This window comes from Microcaecilia unicolor, chromosome 9 (assembly GCF_901765095.1).
Source record: "Microcaecilia unicolor chromosome 9, aMicUni1.1, whole genome shotgun sequence".
In the NCBI taxonomy this organism is placed as follows: Eukaryota; Metazoa; Chordata; class Amphibia; order Gymnophiona; family Siphonopidae; genus Microcaecilia; species Microcaecilia unicolor.
In genome coordinates, this window is record NC_044039.1 from 27,202,283 (window position 1) to 27,229,416 (window position 27,134).

Genomic DNA, 27,134 nt, shown 5'->3' on the forward strand with positions numbered 1-27,134 from the left:
CTGAGGAACTGGGTTTGATTCCCACTGTGGCTCCCTATGACTCTCTGCAAGTCACTTAACCTTCCATTTCCCCAGTTACAAATATATACCTGTATATGCTATGTAAACTGCTTTGAATGTAGTTGCAAAAACTACAGAAAGGTGGTATATCAAGTCCCATTCCTCTTCCCCTAAGTTAACATAGTAGGTAACAGCAGAGAAAGACCTGTACGGTCCATCCAGTCTGCTGAGGAGGAAGGAGGTGTTTTAGAGAGCTCTGCTGACTTCCAGTGGAAAGGGAGTGAGACCTAGCTCCCTCCCCAAAGATGAGGAGGGTCCCTGGGGAGAAGGCCTCAGGAAAGTCCCAGGCTATGGGGCCTCCTGGGGCCCGGGACCAGAAGGCCGAAAGGAGTGGCTCTCTCCCTGGTTTGACTACCGGGAGAAGGGAAAGGAGTCCAGTGGACCGAAGGGAGAAGCAGCCCAGTGGAGGCCACCAGAGCATTTCCCCCTCCATGGCCCAGCTTGCGGAAGGTAAGCGAGAAGACAGTGGAGGGGGGAGGAAGATAGTACAGGCCCCAGAAGGGCGCTTCCAAGGAAGGGAGAAGGAAGAGGCGATGGAAGTTTGCCAGAAGCCTTTGCTGGGGGCAGCTGAGAGTGAGAGTGAGGAGAGTGGATCGTCAGATGAGGAGTTCCTTGAAGTGAGCTATGACCCTGATGATCCAGCAAGTAGTGTGGTAAATATTGTAAGACGAATTAAGCTGGTGGAAAAAGAAGTAGTGGAGCTAGGAAAACGTCTGAAAATGGCAAGAACTATGTGTAAATTTGCCCCAGCGGAGCACAGACAAATGTATGTTAAAGAGGAAGCCCGGATATCAAAGTTGTTGGGGAAAAAAGAACACTTGTTGAACTGTTTAAAAAAGGGCTCTGTGAATCCTTTGAGGGAGCTCTATGTTAACCGAGAAAGGATGGCTTCAATACCACAGTCTGGGGGTTCAGGAACACTACAGTTGCAGCAAGCTTCAGTGTCTTCAGCAGCATTAGACTCAAAAGAGTTGTCTGGGTTCAGAGGTGACCCCACTTTAAAATACATGAGACAGTTGGCAACACAGTCCAGAGCACTTACCCAGCAGCCAGAGGATAAGGAGGCAGCGGCAGGACATGGCTCTGAGGTGGGGGCTGGAGTAGAGATCCTACCTGTGGAGGGGAGGACAGAACTCAGTAACTTTTCAAAACTCCAGATAATGGAGGCAGCAGAGGGAGACGCAGGTAGCAGCCTGTTTTCTACAGAGGTGGTGGTCGAAGTCTCAGAGGGCTTACCTGCAGTTGTGCAAACAGCAGAGACAGTTGCCGTGAAGGAGGCCCTGTTGGAAAAGGGTCAGCAGAGGCAGACTCCGGTATTTTTGGCCGGGTCTGCAATGACTGAAGTGGAAACCGAAGCAGCATGGCATCTGGAGAAGCCCCGCCCACGAAGTCCGGGAGCAGGGGAGGTCTTCCCTGAGCATGGAGTAGCTGGCGGTTTACAGGAGAGGGGTCGGAGAGAGAGGAATAGGAGCGGGCAGCAGCTGGGAGCTCATTTGACCAGCTGTCCATTACAAGAGGTGAAATCGGGGGGTGCTAACAGCCAGCCTGTGGCGGAATCAGGAACAGACAAGCCATGCCCCCGGGAAGCGCCAGCCATTGGGAGAACGCAGGAGGGACTGCACCAGAAGCAAGGGGGAAGTAACCCGATTGTTGAGAGACTTTCGTTGACTACAGAAGTGGACATGGCAAGTCTAACAGATGTGCAGCGGGTGGTGGAGCAGACCTGCCAGCAGGACGGCTGGGAGCGAGGAGCCAAGGGGAGCGGCGGAGTTCCGGAGGCTTCGCCCCTGGTGCCGGAGGTTGGAGGGAGTTCGGGGGCAGAGCGAGCAGGGAGTCTGGTATCGCCAGCTGCAGACCTGACTGGGCAGGTGCCAGAGTATCGCCAGGAGACAGAGGAGAGGAGGCGATTAGCCCAGAGGCTGGAGCCTGCAGTGGCAGGGACGAGCAGGGACGTTCCAGGAAGTGGAGATGGGCAGGACAATCAGTTGGAGGCAGCCCAAGCCGCAGAACTGACTATGGACGTTGCTGGATGTTTGTCTGAGAGGGAAGGGGACGGGGGACAACGGGAGGGGGAGGGGGCGGTGGATATTGAGGAAGGGAGAGGGATGAGGGGAGGGGCAGAGGGACAGAAGGGGGGGGGAGGCAGAGGGAAGGGCTGGAACAAGTGTGGAGGGGGGGCGGTGGGGGCTGGGGTCCAAGTCCTTTGCGGCAGTAGTCCAGGGAGGGGGAAGGAGGGAGGGGGGGAGATCGGGTGGTTTTGAGGGCCCAGGGAGGGGTTGGGGGGGAGCGGGGACAGGGGGTGGACAGCTGCCTAAGCGGCGAAATGTGGTACAGCTCAAATGGATAGGGGAGGGGGCAATGCCCTCCAGGGATCGGGTCTTGAGGCTGGTGATGGGGATGGGGTTTATACCCGAGGACTTTTACGCGTGTATACACCCCATCAACATCCCAGAATATGACTTGAGCTTCATGACCCAGAGGGGGATGGAAATATTCTGGGAAAGGTACGAGGGGGTGAGGGGAAAGGGGGAGTGGCGGGACCTCAGGGCCATTCCAGTCAGCAAGCCGGACCTGGTGCAGATCACCCTGCTCGTGAGAAATGAGTCTATCTCTGGGGCAGATTTAGCCTACTGGCTACAGAGGTACGCGGAGCTGAGATCCCCACTTACAAAGTTACCGGATCCAAGCAGGGTTTGGGCAGGAGGTTGGGGAGCCCTGGTCAAATTGAGACAGGAGAGCCATGTGGTCCAGCACATTCCTTCGGCTGCCTTTATCGGTCGTGACAGGATACTGTGCTTTTACAAGGGGCAGCCGCGGCAGTGCTTCAGATGTGGTTCGTTTAGGCACTTCAGCATGTCATGCCCAGTGGTAAAGTGTGGAAGATGCGGGGATCAGCATGCCACAGAGGACTGCACCGCGATCAGGTGCAACCTCTGCGGCGGGTTAGGCCATGCATATCGGAACTGCCCTAGGGCGGCCCATAACGAGTGGGATATGTGGGGGAAGGGACGGGGAGGGGGGGTAATGGAGGAGGGGATAGGGCAGGGGGTGATAGGCAGGGAGGGGCAAGGGGGGGAGAAGGAGGGGATGCAGGAGGGGGGGGCGGCAGGGGGCTGGGTCAGGAGTGGAGCAGGGGGGAGAGGGGGAGTGGGTACAAGTGCCACAGAGGAAAGGGAAGTTTCGGAGGGGGGGGAAACTAGGGGTGGGCAGGGAGGGGTCGCTGCAGGAGAAGAGGGGGGGGAACAGATTTCAGGTGTTGGAGGAGGAGGAGGAGGATAGGGAGGTTGGGAGGGAGGAGGAAGAACAGGGGGAAGGAGAAGAGGTGGAGTTAATGGAGGAAGAGGGGGCGGCAGGGGGGATTGGAGAGGGCAAACGGAAATATGAGGAAGCACTGGAGGAGGGTACTGGTGGTAGGAAGAAGGGCGGGAAGGCTTTGGGGGGAGGGGGAGGGGTGAGGGAGGAGGAAGAGGGAAGGGAGGGAGGGAGGGGAAAGGGGAGTAAGAGGAAAGCTGAGGGGGCCGGGCAGGTGGTGAAGGCCCAAGTGCAGGCTTGGGGGGACAGAGTGGAGCTAGAGGAGGATCTGGAGGACTTGGAGGACTTGGGGGAGGTGGAGGACTCGGAGGAGGAGGTAGGGGGCGGGGGTGAAGAGGGGAGAGGGAGGGATCAGGGGGTGGGTCCGGATAGAGCAAAGAAGAAAGGAAGGAAGAAAGGGGGAGGGGGGGGTAAGGTGCAGACAGGACGGCTGCGGGGGGGGGAGGGGGATCTGGCAGGGGATGATGTAGACCGCATAGCAGAGGACCTGCTTCAGGGTAAGAAGGGGGTATCCCAGGAGATAAGGAAAGAAGTTGGGAGTGAGCAGACCCGTGACTCGCAATGAGGATGGCAGGCTTAGTGTTGACATTTGCCACGCTGAATGTGGCCAGCATCGCCTCTCCGAAGAAGCAGGGTTTAGCGTATGACTGGTTCGCGAGGGTCCAAGCAGATTGCTTCCTGCTCCAGGAGACTCGGCTGCGGTCCATTGAGGTGATCAGGCGGGCAAGGCGGGCCTGGAAGTGGGGTCCCTCGGTGTGGGGGTTGGCGGGGGAGAGGTATGGTGGGGTGGGGATCTTATTTAAGTCCCACCGGGTGAATATTCAGCGAGTGGTGGAGCTGGGGGTGGGGTGCGGCGTTCCTTTCAGCCCAGCAGATTGATATGGAGCAGATGGAGTGTTATGTGGAAGGAACCCCGGGGATAGGTCACGGGGGACCCCAGCTTCAGGCCCTCTTGAACCCGTGGACAGAACAGGAGGTGGAGGAAGCCATCGGGGTGCTCCACAGGAAGACCTCGCCGGGGCCGGATGGGCTAACAACTGAGTTCTACCAGGCCTTTAAGGAGCAGCTGGTGCCGATCCTGGTGAGGGTATGGGGGGCAGCCCAGTTGGAGGGTTCCTTGCCTAGTTCCTTGACAGAGGCGGCTCTTATCCTACTAAGTAAGGGGAAGGACCCGGCGATGCTGGCCAACTGGCGGCCTATAGCACTGCTTAATACGGATCGAAAAATCTTCGCGCGAATGCTATTCCAGAGAATGAGGCAGGTGTCTGGGGATTTGCTAGCAGCCTCGCAAGCATGTGGGGTTAAAGGGAGAGGGGTCTTGGAAGCTGCAGCATGGGTGCGGGAGGGGGTAGAACGCAGTAGAGTGGGAGGGCATGGTAGGCTGTTGGTAACACTCGACCAGGAAAAAGCGTTTGATAGAGTGCAGTGGGTTGTCCTATGGAGCATTCTGGAGCGCTATGGGTTTCCGAAGGGTTGGATAGAGCAATTACAGCTACTCTATCGGCATGCGGGGTGTTTTCCCCTGGTTAACGGGTGGAGAGGGCAGGGGTTTGAGGTAGGGGCAGGGGTCCGACAGGGGTGCCCACTCAGCCCGCTGTTGTATGCATACGCCATCGACCCTTTTATAAGACGGCTGGAGAAGGGGGGGGGGCGGAGGGGCTGGAAGGGGTGGAGGTGGGGGACAATAACCAGTTAAGGGTCGTGGCGTATGCAGATGACGTTACAGTGTGGGTAGCGGACCAGAGGGAGGGAGGTAGATTGCAGAACCTGATCCAGGAATACTCGCAGGCAACAGCGTCGCAGGTCAATTTTCAAAAGTCCAATAGCCTGTGGGTTGGGGATCAGGGGCTGCAATTTGAGTTGGGAGGTAGGTTTCCTACAGCTGTGGAACGTATACGGGTCTTGGGAATATACTTCGAGAAGGGGGATTATAGGCTCTACAACTGGGATAGGTGTCTCCAAGAAGTGAAGGGGAGGGTGGATAGATGGAAGGGGTGGAAAATGACCATGGGGGAGCGGGTACAGCTCATCAAGGCACACTTAGTTCCTTTGTTTCTGTTCGTCAGTTACATCTGCCTGCTGCCGGAGAGCCAGTACGCGGCCTTGTATGGGGTGTTCTTCCGGCTGCTCTGGGGCAACAGGACGAATCCGGTAAAACGGAATGTTACCTATCTGCCTAGGAGGGAGGGGGGGGTGGGCATGATAAACCCAGTCCTGTTTTTCAGCGCTTTGTTCCTGCAGTTCAATCTGGGGAGGGCGGTAGGGCGGGAGCCACCGGGGTGGGCTAGGAGTGTCCTGCAGTGGTGGCCGAGATATTGGGACCTATGGCGGGAGGGGGGGAGGGTAGTGGCACTGCGAAGGGGGGCTCCGGGGGGGGTGAGTTATTGCAAGACCCTAGTGAAATTGGTGAGGGTGTGGGGGCTGACGGTGGGGGAGGTGAAGGCAGGACAACGGGGGGTCTGGATGGACAGAGTACGGGCGCAGGTGTTCTCAGCTCCTCTGGCGCTGAGGGACGCGCCGGCCCCACGGATGCAGCAGGGGTTACGGTTGATTGCTTCAAACCGCATCCCGGTGAAGTATAAAGACCTGGCGTGGCTGTCCTTTCACGGTAGACTGTACGTCCGAGGAAATTTGAAATATCGCAATGTGCGGGATAGAGGGTGCCCACGGGAGGAATGTGCTGGAACTGAAGAGACGATGGAGCATTTCCTGGTGAGGTGCCCATTTACAGTCCAGGTCTCTGACCGGGTTTCCTCGTTGCTGCAGATCCCCAGTTTCCGCAACTACAGCTATGCGGACTGGGTGTATGGCCCAGAGGGTGGAGAGGGACGCGGGGATCCGGTAACACGCTTTCTGATTTCGGTGATATTGCGGTACTGCCTCTGGATGGCGCGCTGCAGGGTGTCCCTGTACCAGGAGGTCCGGCCGGCGGAGGTAGTCAGCTGGGATGTGGTAAGGGCGGTGCAGGAAGCGGCGAAGTGGGAAAGGGTGGAAAAAGGGGTGGGGGTGGCTTCGAGGTGGTGGAGACACGTGAGGCTTAAGCCGCCATGAGGGGACATGCTTCCCAGGGGATTGTGTGCCAGTTGTCTGAAGGGGTTGTGGGGGGGTCGGGGGGGGGTTGATCCATTGTATTATTGAGGAGGGGGTGTACATAGATAGGCAGACCATGTCTAGCTAGGAGCCTGGGGTTTGATTTGCATGTCCGGTTTTTTTCTTTGGTCTTTCTAATAAACAGTTTCCACTGTACTATTGAGGAGGGGGAGGGGGTGTACATAGATAGGAGGACCGTGTATAGCTAGGGGCTTGTTTTTGATTTGTATGTTATTTGTTTTTAGTTTTTTCCAATAAAAAGAGTTTTCCAGTCTGCCCAACAAGATAAACTCATATGTGCTACTTTAAGTGTATACCTGACCTTGATTTGTTATCTGCCATAACATAGGCAGGCTGCACACTCTCGCGCCCCCTCCCTCGCTTTTCCCCTCAAGCACAAACAAACCAGGCATGAGACAGAATTTTGGGAATAAATGGCCACAGCTTTATTGACAACACATTAAACTGCCCCTAGGAAGCACCCGAGCCTTGGGTTGGACATTGCAGATGCTCCAGCCCTCCGCCATGCTTATTCAGCTAGAGAGCCAGCATCCCTGCCCACATGGCGGCCAGCCTTGACTCCGCCCTTAGCGTGGCCGCGCATCCGCCCACTTGGGACTGCGCCCCAGACCATAGTCCCACCACTAACCACCGACCGAGAGACTCCCCTTGTCTCGTCGGCCCCCCAGCCAATGACGGGCGAGGTTCTCCCCTACGTCATTCAGAGGGAAGCCGGAAGGGAAGGGTTACTCGGTTCGGGGAGCTGCTGCGTGGCAGCCGCCATGTTATTGGCGGCTGCTCGGCATGCTCCTCGCCGGCCTTCTTTTTTCAGGGCACAGACCGTAGAAGTCGTAACGTGCTAGATGGCTAATGCAAAAAAATGGATTCCAAAATAAGTAAGTAGGTTTTGAACTGCACCCCGAGTTTTTACTTGTTTTCTTCTACTTCGGTTTTTCAGTTCTGCCCTGTACCAGTATTATGGCTGATGCTGTCTTAGATCATTCTTGAGATCAAGTAGGAGAAAGAGCCATCAAAATGGTTTTGAATTATTTTTTTTTTTGTCATTTGATTTAAGTGAGCTGGCTGGTGACTACTGATCTTTGAAGTTGAGGTTCTGTGCTTCTACCTTTGGTATGAAGACAAAGAAACAGCAACTAGCACAAGCTTCTATTCTACAGATCTCTCTATATAAAAGGCAACACCAACGTTCTATGAAGCCTCCAGCCGGAAGTGTGAAGGGGGAGAGATATCCGGTTTCCCCATGAGTGTCTGCCCCGCCCTCTCTGTAACACAAACAGCCAGTGAAGGAAAATACAGCAAAGCAGTGAAGGACTCAGAGGGGGGAGGGGAGAGAGGGCAGAGGGCAGGGACACACACACTCCCACAAGCACACAGAAGAAAACCTTGCTAGCCCCCGTTTCATTTGCATCAGAAACTGGGCTTTTTTACTAGTGTATTTATATTACACTCTTCAGCCTGTTGCTTTGTGTTTAGCTTATCTGCTTGTGCATTGGTTTGTCTGGTTTTGATTTCTGCCTCCCTGCTGCTGTTTTGATAGCCAGCTCTTGCATTAGGCAAGCTAGGTAATCGCCTACAGCAGGAGTAGGTAATTCTGGTCCTTGAGAGCCCCAGGCAGGTCAGGTTTTCAGGATACCTACATTGAATATGCATGAGATAGATTTGATACAAAGCATGCAAAACTATCTCATGCATATTCATTGTATAATGCCCTATTACTGAGCTCTCTCAATTTTAGAGGTTACCAATATATAATATAATATCTACTATAATAAAACACAGCCTCAACGTTCTGAGGACACTGACGTCACTGAAGTCACACACACCGGTTCATGGTTTCATGGTGGTGAAGCCACACAACATCTTCATGCCCCGCCCTCACGTCACACGTGATGACATCGAGGGCGGAACACCAAAACAAATTAACGCATGGCGAGAAGTAGGGAAACACGCTCCGCGTGTTTCCCTACTCCTCCCCTTCCAACAAATCCCAGCCACCGCCGAGGTGCAGATGAACCCGGCTCCTTTCGCCACATAGCCCCGCCCCTTACAACTTACCGCCCCGCCCACAGTAGCACACGCTTAACCTCACCAACCTCCCTCCCCCCCTGTCACCTCCCCTCCCCTTACGCGTGTCTCCCTGGTGGTCTAGAGGTACCTGTTCGGTCGGGCCAGGAAAGAAAGAGCCCCCTCTTTCCTCCCGTAGTGGTGGCTTCCTTGCTGCATCGTGTGGGAGTCCGGCTTTCGGCGTTTGAAAATGGCTGCCGAGACTTCAACTCTCGGCAGCCATTTTGAAACACCGAGAGCAGGACTCCCACACGATGCAAGCTACCACCACTGCTACGGGCAGGAAAGAGGGAGCTCTTTCTTTCCTGCCCCGACCGAACAAGTACCGTAAGGGGAGGGGAGTCCCGTGCCTGCTAGCGCCCGTTTCATCGGCGCCAGAAACGGGCCATTTTTACTAATATTATATATTGATGGTGTTGAAAGTTGAGATTGAATCAGCTACTGTGAAGCTATACAAGGCTATGCAAGCATTGTGAGCCAACAAGACAGATAGCTCACGTGGATAATAACACAGTACAAGGCTGTTATGTGAGGTGACTGTATTTGGTACAAGGATCACATTATTGAACAAACGAGGAATGAATATTGTTGAATACAGCAAAGCAAAGTAAAGCAAACAAGATACCAAGTATTTGGAATCAATCAACACGACTCGTGTTGGGACTGATGGACAATTGCTTGTGTGGATTCATTGAAGAATTTTAGCACAGTTTTATAGGTGCTTTGTTGTACCATCAGGTTATATTGAAGAAAAAAGAAAAAAATTATTACTTGATGTCACATTAACGGTCTTGAAATTCTGTGGGAATATGTAAAGAGTTGAAATCAATTAAAATGAGTATTGTAGATACTGTATGGTATGATTGAGTAGTATGAATGTTGAGTGTTAAGAGAGGATAATAGGATATGATAACGGTTATTTAAAAAAAATTTGTGTATGGTAAGGATTGCCACATACATGTAATAAAAAAATAAGTATATTTTTTGATCAGAATTGTTCATAGTTGTTACTTAATTGCATGCATATTCATTGTAGATATCTTGAAAACCTGACCTGCCTGGGGTTCTCAAGGACCAGAATTATCTACCATTGACCTAGAATGCCAAAAGTAGGGCGAGGAGGACAGCAAAAGCACTGCACTGGGACCTCAGGCAGCAATTCTGAGATCAGAGCAACGCTACCACTCTGCCTCCTCCTCCCCCCTCCTGAGAACCCCCTTTCACTGGCAATTATTGAGTGGTAACTTCCAGTGGCCTGGATGGCACCTGGGGCGGAGCGCCGATGTGCCCCCCCCCCCCCCCGCTAGATGACACCTCCCCCCCTCCGGCGAAATGACACTCCCCCGGGTGAACGCCGCTGGGGGGGTGCCGCAGCGCGTGCCTGCTCCTCCGAGTTCGCTAAACTTTGTTCGTTCACTGCAGCTCCCTCTGCCCCAGAACAGGAAGTAACCTGTTCCGGGGCAGAGGGAGCTGCAGCGAACGAGCGAAGTTTAGCGAACTCGGAGGAGCAGGCGCATGCCGCGGCACCCCCCAGCGGCATGCACCCGGGGCGGACCGCCCCCACCCCCTTGGTACGCCACTGGTAACTGCAAACCTTTACCACAATTTAGTTAACAGCCACCCATAGGTTTTGCAGAGAAAGATATCACAGTTAGTGCATTGTGTTTCAAATGCATGCGGGTAAGGAAACTTTAGTTTTTAACATTTAATGCTCATTATTAGCAGGTGACCTGCACCGAGAAGGAACTAGATTTTGCTCTTACCTTTTACAGTTGTAGCGCAAGGCAAGTTAACATTCAGGTACAGTAGGAATTTTCCTGTCCCTGGAGGGCTTACAATGGGAGGCCATGGATTGACTTGACCAACATCACAAAGAGACACAGTGGGAGTTGAAATACGATTCCCTGGTTCTCAGCCCACTGATCTAAACGTTAGGCTACAGAACAAGACAGAAATGAGGATTGATCCGAAGAAACAAGAATTAAGAAGACAGAGATACATGCAGGGACCACACAGAAAGCTCCCTGGTGCTTAACGTGCTGAAGAAGGGAACTGTAGATAATAACTAACTGTGCTGTTATTATCTATGGAAGACTAAAGCAAATTGACAAAATTGTGGATTGCAAGTAGGTCGGAAAAAAGATAGCTGGATTACATTTTTATAGGGATGTGCCGCCATTTTAAAGTGAAGTGGAACTAGCAGTAATATGTGTTCTTTCACTGTACATTATTTCCAGCAGGTGTTTATGACGTGCACCAAGGCTCCCCTTTTACCACAGCGGGTAAAAAGCAGGTCTTTGGGGGGGGGGGGGGGGGTTATCAAGAAATGGCCATGCGGCAAGTGAAGCACTTGCTGTACTGCCATTTCGAGATGGAGCATTGAGGTGGCAGTAACGATGCCCACGCTAACCCGGCGGTAACCTGGCAGCCCACAGCACTGCCCAATCACTGCCGGGTACACTCCAGCACTACAAAAATTGAAATATTTTTGCAGCGCTGAAAATGGCACACACCGGGGGAGGGAACTACCAGCGGAATGCTGCAGTAGCCTGGCGGTATTTCCCTTTTAGCAAGTGGTAAGCCCGCGTTGGGCTTACCACCACTTCGGAAAATTGGCCCCTCGATTTTCTAAACATCTTCCCACCCCAGTAGTAGAATATGACCTCGTAAAAGGACTATTTGGTCCACTCAGTCCATCCCACCTTACTCCCAGAAAAATCCCATAGATTCCTCCAGCTCTTCCTCAGCCTCTCCTTTTACCTGTGCATCAGGACAGTAGGCAGGCTGGGGCGCCAAAATTGTTGTCCTCCATTTTGTCCTCTTCTTTGCCTCAGCACAATGGGCAGATTGGGAGGGGGCACCAGTAGAGGTTCTACACAAGACGCAATTCAAACTCAGTATGGTCCTGCTTTGCAGCAGGGATCCTCTGTTCAGATCCCACTCGAAAGCTGTACTTGAGGCTCATGATGAGTTAGAAAGCAAATAACTTTCATTAATCCACAAACTATACTCGTTGAAATCTTAAAGACTCCAATTAAGAATTGTGTAGTCAGAGGAGCACCGATCTGAGTACAGAGATGGTACACCTCCCGCGGGAGGTGGTGGAGAAGAAAACGGTAACGGAATTCAAACATGCGTGGGATATACATAAAGGAATCTTGTGCAGAAGGAATGGATCCTCAGAAGCTTAGCCGAAATTGGGTGGTGGAGCCGGTGGGGGGAAGAGGGGTTGGTGGTAGGGAGGTGAAGATAGTGGTGGGCAGACTTATACGGTCTGTGCCAGAGCCGGTGGTGGGAGGCGGGGCGGGTGGTTGGGAGGAGGGGATAGTGCTGGCCAGACTTATATGGTCTGTGCCCTGAAAAAGACAGGTACAAATCAAGGTAAGGTATACACATAAGTTTATCTTGTTGGGCAGACTGGATGGACCTTGCGGGTCTTTTTCTGCCGTCATCTACTATGTTACTATGTTAAGTTCAATCTATGCACCAGTGGTGTTCCTAGGGGGGCTGACATCCGGGGCGGATCGCTGATGCGCCCCGCCCCCGGGTGCAGCGCCCCCCTGGAACAGCGCAACGCCCCCCCCCCCCCGGTGAAAGAACCCCCCCCGGGTGCACGCCGCTGGGGGGGGGGGTGCCGCGCGCCTGTCGGCTCTTCGTTTTCATGCTCCCTTTGCCCTGGGAGCATGAAAACGAAGAGCCGGCAGACGCGCGGCACCCCCCCCCCCCTCCCAGCGGCATGCACCCGGGGTGGACCACCCCCACTGCCACCCCCTTGGTACGCCACTGCTGTGCACAGAGAAAAGATGCATTCTTAAGGACCACACATTGACCACGAAGGATTGTTTAAAATAGATCTGTGCATCAAAAGTTTCGGAAGTTGAATACTTGAACTGCTAAAAGGCACCCATGTGTAATAATTCAGAAACCCGAGATGCTAAAAACAAGGTGTTGCAGCCTTAATTTTGGATTAAACATCTGGTGGCACTTTATCAAACATATAAATGTCAAGTGACCGACTCACCTGCAAATGCGCAGTACAGACTTCCCTCTCTGTCCCGCCCTCGTGTCAAGACGTCAGAGGGCGGAACAGAGAGGGAAAAGGAGTCGGACTGTCGGACACCGCCGCTGCCGCCTGGAAACGAACATCGCGCGAACCAACCTCCACCCTCCCCCCCATCCCCGCCGCCGCTCCTGCCCCCCTCCGTATCGGGCCCCCTGCACTTGACCTGACAGTGCCTCTCATCTCCGTGTGGAAGCGCTGCAGGCAGCAGAGCGATCTGCTGCTGCCTGTAGCGCTTTCACACGGAGATGAGAGGCGCTGTCAGGTCAGTGCAGGGGGCCCGGCCCGGAGGGGGGAGGGTGCAGCGGTGAGGAGGGTAGCTGGACATGGGGGGAGGGCAGGGGGAGAGGGCATGGTTGCTGAACATGGGGTGAGAGCAGGCAGAGAGGAGGGTTGCTGGACATGGGGGTAGGGGGGAGGCCAAGGGAAAGAGGAGGGTTGCTGGATATGGGGGGAGGATCGGTGGACGGGGTGAGGCCAGGGGAGAGAGGAGGGCTGCAATACTCGCCCGTTTTTACGGGCTTAACAGCTAGTATACATACTACTACTACTTAACATTTCTAAAGCGCTACTAGGGTTAGGCAGCGCTGTACAATTTAACATGGAAGGACAGTCCCTGCTCAAGGAGCTTACAATCTAAACATATATAGCAAAGACGGAAAACTACCATCACGCAGTAATTAGCCAACCTACCCATCGTTTTTTTTAGCTTCTCGTACTGCGTTATCAACGCTTATTTTTCCACGTCGTACTTTTCCTTTGTAACCACTGCCAATCAAGCTGACTTCCAGTCTTTCAGAACACACGCCAGTCTGATTTCAGTCACCCAAGATAAGCACCAACTTACGCTAGCATAAAATTCAGATATATTTATTATCGTTACTATATTAACAGGATTTTATAAAGATTGTTGAATTGTTTGCAATAAATTTGCAAAGGAAGAGGGAAGCACGGCAAGCTGTCTGCAGAATACGCAGCACATGGTTTCAGCTGGATCTTTCATAAAGTGTTTCAGTTGCTTTCAAAGAGAAAAAATAAGGAAATAGCAGATGGTCCCTGTTACACCCTACGAGTGCTCAATTAAGTGGACACACACTATAGGGGAACTAGGGTTGCAATTTAAAACAACTTAGAATTGTTTGTATCCATGACAACTAAATGAGAGCTGTACCTCTGAAATAATAGATTAAAAAGATGACTCATGGTATCTTAGAAACAAAATTACTTTAAAAGGCTACTTGTGTGTGAGAAAGAGAAAGGGAAGGGCCTTAGTGGTGAAGAAGGAAAATGACATAGTGCCCTCTTTCTATCATTGCCTCCAATGAGATTTAAGTGCTATTCTATAAGCTGCACTTAAAAGTTTGGAATAAGTTTATAGAATAGCACTTACGCCCAGGAATTGAGCCTAACCTTAAGTCCAGGAATCGAGCCTAACCTTAAGCCATTTGCACCAACTGAAACGTGGTGCAAGTGAACACGCCTAAATTAGGTGCGGATCCCGTGTCTAAATTTACGCGCGTACATTCCAATGAAAAGTAATTAGTGCTTGTTAAAAATCCAATTATTGGTGCTAATCATAGGCGCCAGCTCCGTGGGTGCTCAAGCACCCCCAATATTTGACCCGCTGGAAGTTCCCTTCCCAGCCAGCCCGACCTGCCCGGTGCCCGCCCTCTTCTCTCTCAACAGTCCTCCGCTGGCCCCTCACCTTCCTGCATGCCGCTCAGAATTTAAAACTCATCTTACCTGGGGGTCCCGGCGGCAGCAACAGCGAAAGGCAAGCAGGCTCGGCACTTCAGCCTTCCCTTAGTTCTCTCTCAGTCTCAGCTCTGGTCCTGCCCCCGTGGCGCTAACTGGGCGGTAATCAGCAGTGTACATTCGCTGACAATTACTGCCCGGGTAAAGCGTGAGACCTTACCGATAAGTCAATGGGTGGCGGTAAAGTCTCAGGCCCAAAATAGGCGTGCGTTCATTTTAATTTTGGCGCACATCCATTTTCAGTCACAAAAAAAGGCCTTTTTTGCAGGCACACTGAAAAATGGACCTGCATGCGTCAGGGGCGTAGCCACGGGTGGGCCTGGGTGGGCCCAGGCCCACCCAGTTTTGGTTCAGGCCCACCTAGCAGTGGAGGCAGCGGAGCGGAGGGAGCAGGCTGAGCTCCGATCCCGCATCTGCCTCCCCAGCCCGCCACTGCCCCGCCCCCCGCCGTACCTTTAAATATTACAGTTTTGCTGGAGTCGCGGGCAGCCGGCATTGAAGATATTGGCAGGCTTACGCCGGTTCCAGCAGCCTTCCCTCTTCCCTCGTTGCAAGTCGGATGATGGGTCCGCCCTCGTAGATACAGGAAATACGTCAGAAGAGGGCGGAGCCATCATCCGACTTGCAACTAGGGAAGAGGGAAGGCTGCTGGAACCGGCGTAAGCCTGCCAATATCTTCAATGCCGGCTGCCCGCGACTCCAGCAAAACTAATATTTAAAGGTACGGCAGCGGGGGGGGGGGGGAGTAAGGAAACAGGGCAGACGGGAGAGGAGGGTTGCTGGACATGGTGGAAGAAGGGGAGAGGAGGGTTGCTGGACATGGTGGAAGAAGGGGAGAGGAGGGTTGCTGGACATGGTGGAAGAAGGGGGGAGGAGAGTTGCTGGACATGGGTGGATGGAGGGGAGGGTAGGGGGGAGAGGAGGGTTGCTGGACATGGAGGGGGAGGGAGGTGTGAGGAAGGAGATGAGATAACAGAAAAGGAAGAGAGTAGAAAAACTGCACATTGGATGAAGAAAATAGGCAAAAGCTGGATCCACTGGACAGTCAAGTTTGCGGAGGACCCAGCTTTTACTTACGGATGTAGGACAAGAAATGAAGAAGAAAGGCGGAAAGTAAACAAATAAATGGAAAGGAAGCCCTGGAAACGGAGTTAAGAGGACAGATAGCAGCAGAATCGGATACTGGGCCAGCATGATCAGAAAAACAGTCACCAGACAACAAAGGTAGAAAAAAAATCATTTTATTTTCATTATAGTGTTTGGAATATGTCCACTTTGAGAATCAGGTGCTCAACATTAAAAGTTTATATTTATTTACTTATTTATGGCATTTTATCCCACATTAAACAAGAATTAAATTGGAACCTGGGATCATTTCATTTTTTTTTCCTGGAGACAGTAATGCATTGCCCCCCACCCCCAGGCTCTCTCCCCGGCTATAGCCAGCTCTGCAATTTTGAGGGGAGGTGCACAGGTGGATGGGGGGGGGGGGGGTGCAGAGGTGGACCAGGGAGAGAGCCTATTGTTAAACATTTACCAGCACACCACTGTCTAGTGCCCACCCATCCAACCTGTTGGCCCACCCAAAAATTGACTTCTGGCTACGCCACTGGCGTACGTCCAATACACATACCTACACCAACACAGGACATTTTTGGCACGCCTTAATAGAAGAGCCCCTTAACCCTCCATTGCCCCAGGTACAAATAAGTACCTGTATATACTATCCAGCTTATTTTTGAAAGAGATCGCCGGCCATCTTCCGACACAAATCGGGAGATGGCCGGCGATCTCCTGAAGCCGGCCAAATCGGTATAATCGAAAGCCAATTTTGGCTGGCTTGAACTGCTTTCCGTCACGGAGGCGGCCAAACTTCAAAGGGGCGTGTCAGTAGCGTAGCGAAAGCAGGATGGGGCGGGATGGGGGCGGAACGAGGGCATGCTTTGAGATGGCCGGCTTCGCCCGATAATGGAACAAAGAAGGGCGTCCCTGGCGAGAATTTGGTCCGCTTCATTTGGTCCCTTTTTTTCAGGTCCAAGTCCCCAAAACATGCCCGAACTGACCAGATGACCACCAGAGGGAATCGGGGATCACCTCCCCTGACTCCCCCAGTGGTCACCAACCCCCTCCCACCCCCAAAAAAAAATTTTTAATCATTTTTTGCCAGCCTCAAATGTCATACTCAGGTCCATCGCAGCAGTATACAGGTCCCTGGAGCAGTTTTAGTGGGTGCACTGAACTTCAGGCAGGCAGACCCAGGCCCATCCCCCCTACCTGTTACACGTGGTGGTAAAAGGGAGCCCTCCAACCCCCCCCCCCCAAAACCCCACTGTACCCACATATAGGTGCCCCTCTTCACCCATAAGGGCTATGGTAATGGTGTAGAGTAGTGGGGAATGGGTTTTGGGGGGATTTGGGGGGGCTCAGCACCCAAGGTAAGGGAGCTATGCTCCTGGCAGCTATTTTTTTTTATTTTTAGAAGTGCCCCCTAGGGTGCCCGGTTTGTGTCCTGGCATGTGAGGGGGACCAGTGCACTACAAAAATGATGGCCTCTCCCACCAAATGCCTTGGATTTGGCCGGGTTTCAGATCGCCGGCCTCAGTTTCCATTATGGGCCAAAACCAAGGCCGGCCATCTCTGACATATGGGCGGCCCCAACCGTATTATCAAAAAAATAAAGATGGCTGGCCATCTTTTTCGAAAATACGGTTGGCCCCGCCCCTTCACGGCACCGTCCTCGGAGATGACCGCCCTTAGAGACGGGCATCCCCGTTCGAAAATGCCTCTCTATGTAAACCGCTTTGAATGTAGTTCCGAAAACCACAGAAAGGCAGTATAAGTACATAAGTACATAAGTAATGCCACACTGGGAAAAGACCAAGGGTCCATCGAGCCCAGCATCCTGTCCACGACAGCGGCCAATCCAGGCCAAGGGCACCTGGCAAGCTTCCCAAACGTACAAACATTCCACACATGTTATTCCTGGAATCTTGGATCTTTCCAAGTCCGTTTAGTAGCGGTTTATGGACTTGTCCTTTAGGAAACCGTCCAACCCCTTTTTAAACTCTGCTAAGCTAACCGCCTTCATCACTTTCTCCGGCAACGAATTCCAGAGTTTAATTACACGTTGGGTGAAGAAAAATTTTCTCCGATTTGTTTTAAATTTACTACACTGTAGTTTCATCGCATGCCCCCTAGTCCTAGTATTTTTGGAAAGCGTGAACAGAAGCTTCACATCCACCTGTTCCACTCCACTCATTATTTTATATACCTCTATCATGTCTCCCCTCAGCCGTCTCTTCTCCAAGCTGTATAGCCCTAGCCTCCTTAGTCTTTCTTCATAGGGAAGTCGTCCCATCCCCGCTATCATTTTAGTCGCCCTTCGCTGCACCTTTTCCAATTCTACTATATCTTTCTTGAGATGCGGCGACCAGAATTGAACACAATACTCAAGGTGCGGTCGCACCATGGAGCGATACAACGGCATTATAACATCCTCACACCTGTTTTCCATACCTTTCCTAATAATACCCAACATTCTATTCGCTTTCTTAGCCGCAGCAGCACACTGAGCAGAAGGTTTCAGTGTGTTATCGACGACGACACCCAGATCCCTTTCTTGGTCCGTAACTCCTAACGTGGAACCTTGCATGACGTAGCTATAATTCGGGTTCTTTTTTCCCACATGCATCACCTTGCACTTGCTCACATTAAACATCATCTGCCATTTAGCCGCCCAGTCTCCCAGTCTCGTAAGGTCCTCTTGTAATTTTTCACAATCCTGTCGTGATTTAACGACTTTGAATAACTTTGTGTCATCAGCAAATTTAATTACCTCGCTAGTTACTCCCATCTCTAAATCATTTATAAATATATTAAAAAGCAGCGGTCCTAGCACGGACCCCTGAGGAACCCCACTAACTACCCTTCTCCATTGTGAATACTGCCCATTTAACCCCACTCTCTGTTTCCTATCCTTCAACCAGTTTTTAATCCACAATAGGACATTTCCTCCTATCCCATGACCCTCCAATTTCCTCTGTAGCCTTTCATGAGGTACCTTGTCAAACGCCTTTTGAAAATCCAGATACACAATATCAACCGACTCCCCTTTGTCCACATGTTTTTTCACTCCTTCAAAGAATTGAAGTAAATTGGTCAGGCAAGATTTCCCCACACAAAAGCCATGCTGACTTGGTCTCAGTAATCCATGTCCTTGGATGTGCTCTGTAATTTTGTTTTTAATAATAGCCTCTACCATTTTCCCAGGCACCGACGTCAGACTCACCGGTCTATAATTTCCCGGATCTCCCCTGGAGCCTTTTTTAAAAATGGGCGTTACATTGGCCACCCTCCAATCTTCCGGTACCACGCTCGATTTTAAGGATAAGTTGCATATCACTAGCAGTAGCTCCGCAAGCTCGTTTTTCAGTTCTATCAGTACTCTAGGATGAATACCATCCGGTCCAGGAGATTTGCTACTCTTCAGTTTGCCGAACTGCCCCATTACGTCCTCCAGGTTTACCGTGAAGTCAGTAAGTTTCTCCGACTCGTCCGCTTGAAATACCATTTCCGACACCGGTAACCCACCCAAATCTTCCTCGGTGAAGACCGAAGCAAAGAATTCATTCAGTCTCTCTGCTACGTCTTTGTCTTCCTTGATCGCCCCTTTTACCCAAGTCCCATTTCCCTTTCCTTATTTTGCCAGTTGCCGACTGAATCATGTGTGCTGCAGGAGGATTGGAAGAGGCATCTGTTCTGCTACTGAAGCAACCTTCACTTGGCTGAAAACACTAGTGTGAAGCAAGAAGAGAAACAGTAAAGTAAATAGAGATGCCTGGCTGAATACGGTGGGATGTGAGGCAGGCACTCAGCTTGCCCCTAATAAGCCTCCATGTGACCAGCTCAATCACACACACACACACACACACACACACACACACTTAAACCAACCCCTTGTTACCTACAGCAAACATAGCAGTTTTCAAAGGTTCTGCAAACAGCTTAGAAAATTAACGTCTTCAAATTTTTATCTACAGCAAAATATAAACCAGAAAAAAAAAAATACTTATTAGACCCTCTGGCCAAAAGATTGTTTTAAAAAAAAAAATTAAACATGCCCAAAACATAAAAAAAATACTTCTAGCTGTGTTAAGTACATTGTAAATGGAATGACTGCTTAGAAATGGTTTGGCGTTTTAGAAGAGGGATAATGCACTCTCTCTTCCATTAATACCTCTTCTACAGACCGTGTCAGCATTTCCAACCCATCAACGGTACAAAATGGAATACTGTTACCATTATTACATAAGAGAAGGTCAGTTTGTTTCAACATTTCTAACAAGGAAGATGACCAGTTTATGAGGATACAGTAGGGGTTTTTTTCCCTTAACTTTTTTCCTAAAAAGAATACACAGTATAAAGAAAAAAAAAAAGAAAATCAAAAAGAGAGAGTGCCCCTTGAAGTGACATACAATCCAGAGCTAGAAAAACTAAGAAGAATCATAAGATCTACAGCCTCTATTCCAGGAGGATGAATTACAAAGGAGCCCTTTTACCAAGCTACAGGAAAAGGGGGCCGGTGCTGGCGTCGGTGAATGTTTTACACGCACACCAAGGCCCCCTTTTACTGCAGCTGGTAAAAGGGAAGGTCTCGCTTTCCTGCAGGAAATGGCCCAGCTGGCAAGTAAAGCACTTGCCGTGCAGCCATTTCAGGGGGTAGCCCTTACCACCACCCATTGAGGTGGCGGTAAGGGCTCCCACCCTAACCCGGCAGCGCGCAGGGCTGCCCCATTACCACTGGGTACAGTCCGGCACTACAAAAAATAAATACATTTTTGTAGCGCCGGTAATGACAGCGCGGTAGGGGTGGGAAGTACTGCTGGGCTGCTGCGATAGCCTGGTGGTAATTCCATTATAGCAAGTGGTAAGCCCTCGTTGGGCTTAGCACCGCTTAGTAAAAGGCGCCCTTCACTACCAATGATAATGTTCTAGTGCATTGTAATGGAAGTGAATTTTAAAGATTGTTTTTCAACCCTGTCTGGACCGACCAGTGCACTCAGGGTCTGTATTGTTGATTAGAAGTAATTCTGTTTTTAAATGGTTGTTTAACTTTGATTGTGTGAAAATAAGTTGGAATGCAGAAGATAAGACACAGCTCTAACTAATTTGGTTATGTGAAGGGGAGGATGGCACTTGTTTTTCCGGGCCTAGCTTGGCCACCTGACTTTGGAAAGCATGTGACCACGTTCCCACAGTACAGAAGCATTCTGTAACTTTCCATAGCTCTGAATATGCGCTCAGAGCCTAATAAAAAGGGAGGGCTTGTCACAGCAGAGTGGAGGTTCATCTGTGGGCAGACGTGCCGTGCAGAGGGTCTGTTCCTGGTCTGAAGCTCCTAACTCTCGCTGTGAACCGGGCCCCCAGCTGATGATAAGAGCCTGGATGATGGAGACCAGTGATGTTGTATGTATAGTTTCTTTCCTGGTCTAAGAACTCTTTGCATTGCTTAGATGTAGAGACCAGTGATGTAATGATTGTTTATGGTTGTTTCTCATTATTGTGTGTATATAGCTAATCATTGTATATACCTTAATCATTGTAGAATTTAGCTCCTCTAATAAAAGGTTTCATTTACTCGTTACGAATCCAAAAGAATCCACGGTAGTTATTGAGCAGTCTAGGTTAGTGAGACAGGCTGTAAATCCATATCATTATATACATATTGTGTTGTCATTGTAAGAAGTATACCATGCCATACTTTGTATTGTTATTCGAATACTTTTACTGCTCTAATTGCCTCCTGCTCATGTTTGGTCTATTCTTACTGTACACCGCCTTGAGTGAATTCCTTCAAAAAGGCGGTAAATAAATCGTAATAAATAATAAAATAAAATAAAAGACCGTGCTGGTCTTTTTCTGCCGTCATCTACTATGTTACTATGAGGCGTATTTTCAAAACACTTAGCCTTACAAAGTTCCATAGGTTACTATGGAACTTTGTAAGTCTAAGTACTTTGAAAATGAGCCCCGTTGTTACTATATTCCCAGCTCCGCCTATGCTGGCCTTCAGACAACCACCAAATCTAAAACAAAAAAAAATTAGTGAAAACAAAACTCCCAATAGAAACTGAAAAACAGTATGGCACATGTCCCTGCAAGACAGCAAGCTGCAAACTGTGTCAACACATATCACAGGACCCACAGTCACTCACATGGGAAAAACATTCAGCAAAAAAACACGAAGGAGAATGCTGGACAGACAGGCTAATTGCTTAAAAGGAGCTTGAATATACACAGATACCACATCAAAACCTACAGTGCTAAGCAGGGTGACACTTCTGTAGGACAGCATTTTGCCAGACCACAGCACAGCACTAATGACGTTATGGTGAGAATACTAAAAGGAAATGTCAAAACCATCCAGGAACACAAAATCTTTGAAGTTAAAATAATGAAATATTTCGACATCCACCAGACAGGACTTAACAAAGATCTGGGTTTCCTATCACATTATAACCCATAAAATTATGCTGCTTTGTCATCCTCTGATCACTCATCATCTCTCACTGTTCCCCCCCCCCCCACACCTTCCCCATGAGACTGCCCATTGGAATGCTTTTATGTTTCACAGATATATTCTGATATATGTCGTCATTTGCTCATTTCTGAAATTCTGATCTAAAGAAGAAGGGTTACCTTCAAAACGTCATCAAAAACTTTATTTAGTCCAATAAAAAAGGTATCCTCTTATTTTCTTTTCTTTGTTTTATTTCTACTTATTACCTTTAAAAGCAGACTAACGCGGCTACCACACCACTTTACCTAAAAAAGAATATAAACATTGGTATTAACAGAAAACAGACAGCATTCATGATATATTAAATGTAGTTCTTTATTGTCAAATATTGCAATGAACTACATTGTGTTCCTAATTCAAGAATTTTGCTTGAGAAAACTTTTTAGATCCTTTTGAATAATGAGTTTCTCTGCCACAGAGCAGTAAGTAAGTACATAACTGAAAATGATAAAAAAGCATTCAATCAGGGAATCAAATGATTACTGCCATCATTCATTCGAATTGTTTAGCCAGTAAAGAAAAGTCATCAAAATTTGCAATAAAAATTCTAAAAGATGAAAAGAAGTTTACACTGCCTTTTCTACTAGTTTTCCATTTCCCCCACACCACCATCCTCTGACCTGAAACATGGAACATCTGCACCGAGACCCTTGGTAGAAAAGTCCAGCATCGGCCTCAGATTCCATTTACCAATGCTTCTCCCACACCAGTCTCTTTCCAGTACCATCAGATTTTGATAACTATAGAACTAAAGTTCTGATCCTTCTTCCAAAACCATATTGCACATACTGGGACAGACCAAAGGTCCATCAAGCCCAGCATCCTGTTTCCAACAGAGGCCAATCCAGGTCACAAATACCTGGCAAGATTCCAAAAATGTACAAAACATTTTATACTGCTTATCCCAGAAATAAGCAGTGGCTTTTCTCCAAGTCCATTTTAATAATGGTCTATGGACTTTTCCTTTAGGAAGCCGTTCAAACCTTTTTTTTAAACCCCGCTAAGCTAACCGCCTTTACCACATTCTCTGGCAACCAATTCCAGAGTTTAATTACACGTTAACCAAGGAATACCCTGCAAGTTATACAGACGGATCCCTCACCATTCACCTCCAACACTGAAAGCATCCTCTTGGTGGAATTCATAACGCATGATAGAACATTCTAGGTCTCCTGTGCGTCAGTCTAACTTTCAAACCCGTTCCACGTGCGGCAGTACACGGTGCTAACCTCCAGACTAGACTCATGTTGTATCGCTTTTAAGTAAATTATAAATCAGAATATGGAATCAGACTACAGAATTCCTTCGTTACTCAGAATCTGAGATCTCAAAGGACCCAGCAAAATATGAAGCAGGTGGGGAGAAAGCGAGTTCATTATTTTCCAAAGTGCAGGCACAGATAGAGATGTTGTAGGCTCCTTGGATGTTTTGTACAGCACCATCCATTACTGCTGTCCCGTCAGCAGTGCTGGCTTGTAGAACACTTCAGAGTATAAACAGAGCAAGAACCAGCCCATGTGGCACCTTGAAACAAACTCAGCGAGGTTCTCTGTGCTCCTAAATAGATCTTCAGTAGAATCATTACACAGCTCTTCCTCGGCTTCAGTGAGCAAACCACGCCGACCACTGGAAAAACAGAGCAATATATTTAATTAATACATTCTAGAATTGTGTAATGGAAGCAAAGCTCATTTGGGGAAAATTTGTTGATTAACACAGAGTCATTTCAACAGTGGGGAGAAAAAGACAGTCATAACCATTGATGTAATTTACCTGCTTACATTGGAAAAAGGGCGTAACCAGACCTGCCATTTTGGGTGGGCCCAGAGTTAACCTGGGTGGGCCCTTCCCACCCATACCCCCATGCACACATACAATACAGTTTTTTAAAACTTTCCCCACCACCCTTGCATCCATCTCTCCCTCTCTCTTTCCTTCCATCCTCTCTGCCCCTACTCACATATCTTCATCTTTCTCCCTCTCCTCTGCCCCAGAGGAATTTGTTGCCAGAAAATATGGTAAAAGCAGGTAGCTTAGCAGGGTTTAAAAATATAAAGGGCTCTTTTACAAAGACACGTAGGTGCCTACATGCGTACAACGTGCATCAAATTAGAGCTACCGCGTGCCCCGGGTGGTAATTCTAATTTCTACACGCGACCTAAACGCACAGCAAAATATAATTTCCATTTTCTACCGCATGGCGATAACTGGGCGGTAATCGGCAGTGTACATACAAGGATGATTACCACCCGGTTAACGTGCGAGACCTTACTGCTAAGTCAATGGGTGGCGGTAAGGTCTCAGGCCCAAAAAGGATACGTGCTGATTTTTATTTTGCAACACGTCCATTTTCAACAACAACAAAAAAAGGCCTTTTTTGTAGACGCGCTGAAAAATGGACCTGCGCACGTCCAATACACACATCTACACCAGTGCAGGCCATTTTTCAGCACACCTTAATTAAAGGACTCCTACGTACCTACTTCAGCCATGTACATCTGCTCCTCCCCTCCCCCCCACTCCCCGCCCCTGGATTGGCTTCTGCTCATCTCTCTCTCTCTCTCTGAACCTCCCCTCGGGGTCTATCTCAGAGCTGTTGCCGGCGGCAATTCCTATAGGCAATCTGCGCTGACCTTACAGGCTTCCCTCTACTGTGTCCCCGCCAGTGAATAAACAGGAAGTGACATCATCGAGGGCAGGACACAGTAGAGAGAAGCCTGCAGGACCGACGCAGGCTGCCTATAGGAATCGCCACCAGTGACAGCTCTGAGGTAGACCTGAAGGGACCCGGGGGGGGGGGGGGGGGGGAGAGAGAGTTTCAGAGAGAGATACCGTGCCAAGAGCAGAGAAGAGGGAGAGAGAAGAATGAGATGCCAACACTGAGGTGCTTTGGGGGCCATATGGGCCACTAGACGATAGGCCTGAGGCAAGAATGGGTGGGCCTGTGCCCACCCAGGCCCACCCTTAGCTACGCCACTGCATTGGAGGGGAGGGACAAAGGGTAAGAAAGACAAATTGACAGGTGGAGGGAGGGGTACTACAGTATTACCACCTGCAACATTTGGGGGGTGCTGCCCAGCCCATGCCCATCCCAAACTACTCCTATAGACAACCTTGCTAAAAGTCTCCATATCCACTAACCAGAACAGCACTAGGAGACCACAGAAACTACTACTATAAATCATTTCTAGAAACATGAAAAAAGAAAATACAGAAAAATACAAATACACTCTGGCCAATCATGAACTGGTGGTAAACTGGGATGACAGCTAGAGTGCTGTCCTCAAACCTGCAAGCCCATCCCTGAGAATCCAGACTGGTCCTCAGAGATTACATAAGGGGCTGCTAGGAATTGCACAGTTTCAAGCAATTTAAGGGCTAGAGAGCTGTGTGAGTAACCCCAGTGAGAGCCATAAACTCTTGATAGTTAAGTCACTTTTTTTCCAGTTTCAACTCAAGTGCTGGAAAATTTTGACCCTGGCTCGACCTTGCAAGCTATGGGCTAAGTGACTTGCTGAAGATCTCAAGGAGACACAGTGGGAATCAAACCCGGTCCTTCCCTCCCCCCCCCCCATATGTTGGCCCTGCCTATGCCCCGTCCATACCCCTGCCCTGTGAATGAGTCCCTAACAATTATGTGCTATGCCATTTACGCATGTAATTGAAGAATAACACTTTGGCGTGCTACTGCCATATACTTGTGAAAGTGGACACAACCGCATGGATGACAGTATTCTATAGAATCATGCAAAAGGCACTTAAATTTTGTTTGCCTGTTATAGAATGAAGAAAATGCTTGCCCTCCTCAGATACCAGAGCAGAGTTTGTGGTACCGTAAGGAAATTCTAGTGGCAGATATATAATCCGTGAGGACAAGTCATAGGAAATGCTAAATAGCAATACATGAGGTTTGGAGTTCCAATCTCACCCCACCTGGCTGTAGGAAGCTTAATCGCTATAATATAATTTTTCTTTTTACTTGCTAAAAGCTTTCTCTCAACCAGGGACATAGCTAGGTGGGGCCACGGGGGGATGGGCCCCCGCAGATTTAGCCCTGGCCCCCCTGCTTTCACCCCCCGCCACCGACCCTCCCCCGCCGCTGCCGTCAGGTACCTTTGCTGGCGGGGGTCCATAACCCCCCGCCAGCCGAAGTCCTCTTCAGTGTCGGTCTCTGGTGAGTTCCTGATCTGGATTTTGTTTCTGCGAGTCCTGACGTCCTGCACGTGACGTCAGGACTCACAGAAACAGAATCCAGATCAGCGAACGCGCCGGACTTTGAGACCGGCGCTGAAGGGGACTTCGGCTGGCGGTGGCGGGGGAGAATTGGCGGCGGTGGGAGGGGGGGGGGGTCGAAAGGCATGGGCTAAAATGTGCCCCCTCGCCTCGGGCTCTGGACCCCTCTCCCGCCGAAGTCTGGTTACGCCCCTGCTCTCAACATTATCCTTTTAAATTCTATTTTCTATGACTTTCCTTTTTGAAGATGATAGCTATAATTCCCTGATTATATTTTGTGCAATGTTTCCAAAAATGGTTAAACGAAAATGTCCATATATTGTCACATATCATAATGGACCTTCAAAATCCATTACCTGCATTGGCAGACAGATCTCTTTAAGGATTTCAGTTCATTTGAGCTGATACACAACTGCTAACTCAAGTCTAAAAACACAGTAACAAATTCTTCAAATGTATCCAGGAAACTGATTTCAGGCTTCATTTATTCACACCAGTTGTCCTGGACTTTTTGCTACAGTTTTTAACGAAAAGGAAATGCTGTCCATGACACAGTCATATGAACATTGTTTGTTTTTTTTTTTTTTTTTTTTTTAATTACATTTGTACCCCGCACTTTTCCCACTCATGGCAGGCTCAATGCGGCTTACATGGTGCAATGGAGGGTTAAGTGACTTGCCCAGAGTCACAAGGAGCTGCCTGTGCCTGAAGTGGGAATCGAACTCAGTTCCTCAGGACCAAAGTCCACCACCCTAACCACTAGGCCACTCCTCCGCTGTTGCTACTATTTGAGATCACCAATGTGGCCGCGCAGGCTTCTGCTTCTGTGAGTCTGACGTCCTGCACGTACGTGCAGGACGTCAGACTCACAGAAACAGAAGCCTGCGCAGCCTTCTACATGGAATGTTGCTAGTAGAATAGCAACATTCCATGTAGAATCTCCAATAGTAGCAACATTCC

At 49.7% G+C, this 27,134-nt stretch overlaps 1 long non-coding RNA gene across 1 annotated transcript; it reads left to right on the plus strand.

The window, feature by feature from the left end:
- On the plus strand, positions 1–22,797 carry LOC115477927. The gene is made up of 4 exons (XR_003943401.1): positions 1–12; positions 963–969; positions 3,307–3,313; positions 22,609–22,797. It is a non-coding gene; the product is annotated as an uncharacterized LOC115477927 (long non-coding RNA).
- Positions 22,798–27,134: the final 4,337 nt, after the last annotated feature.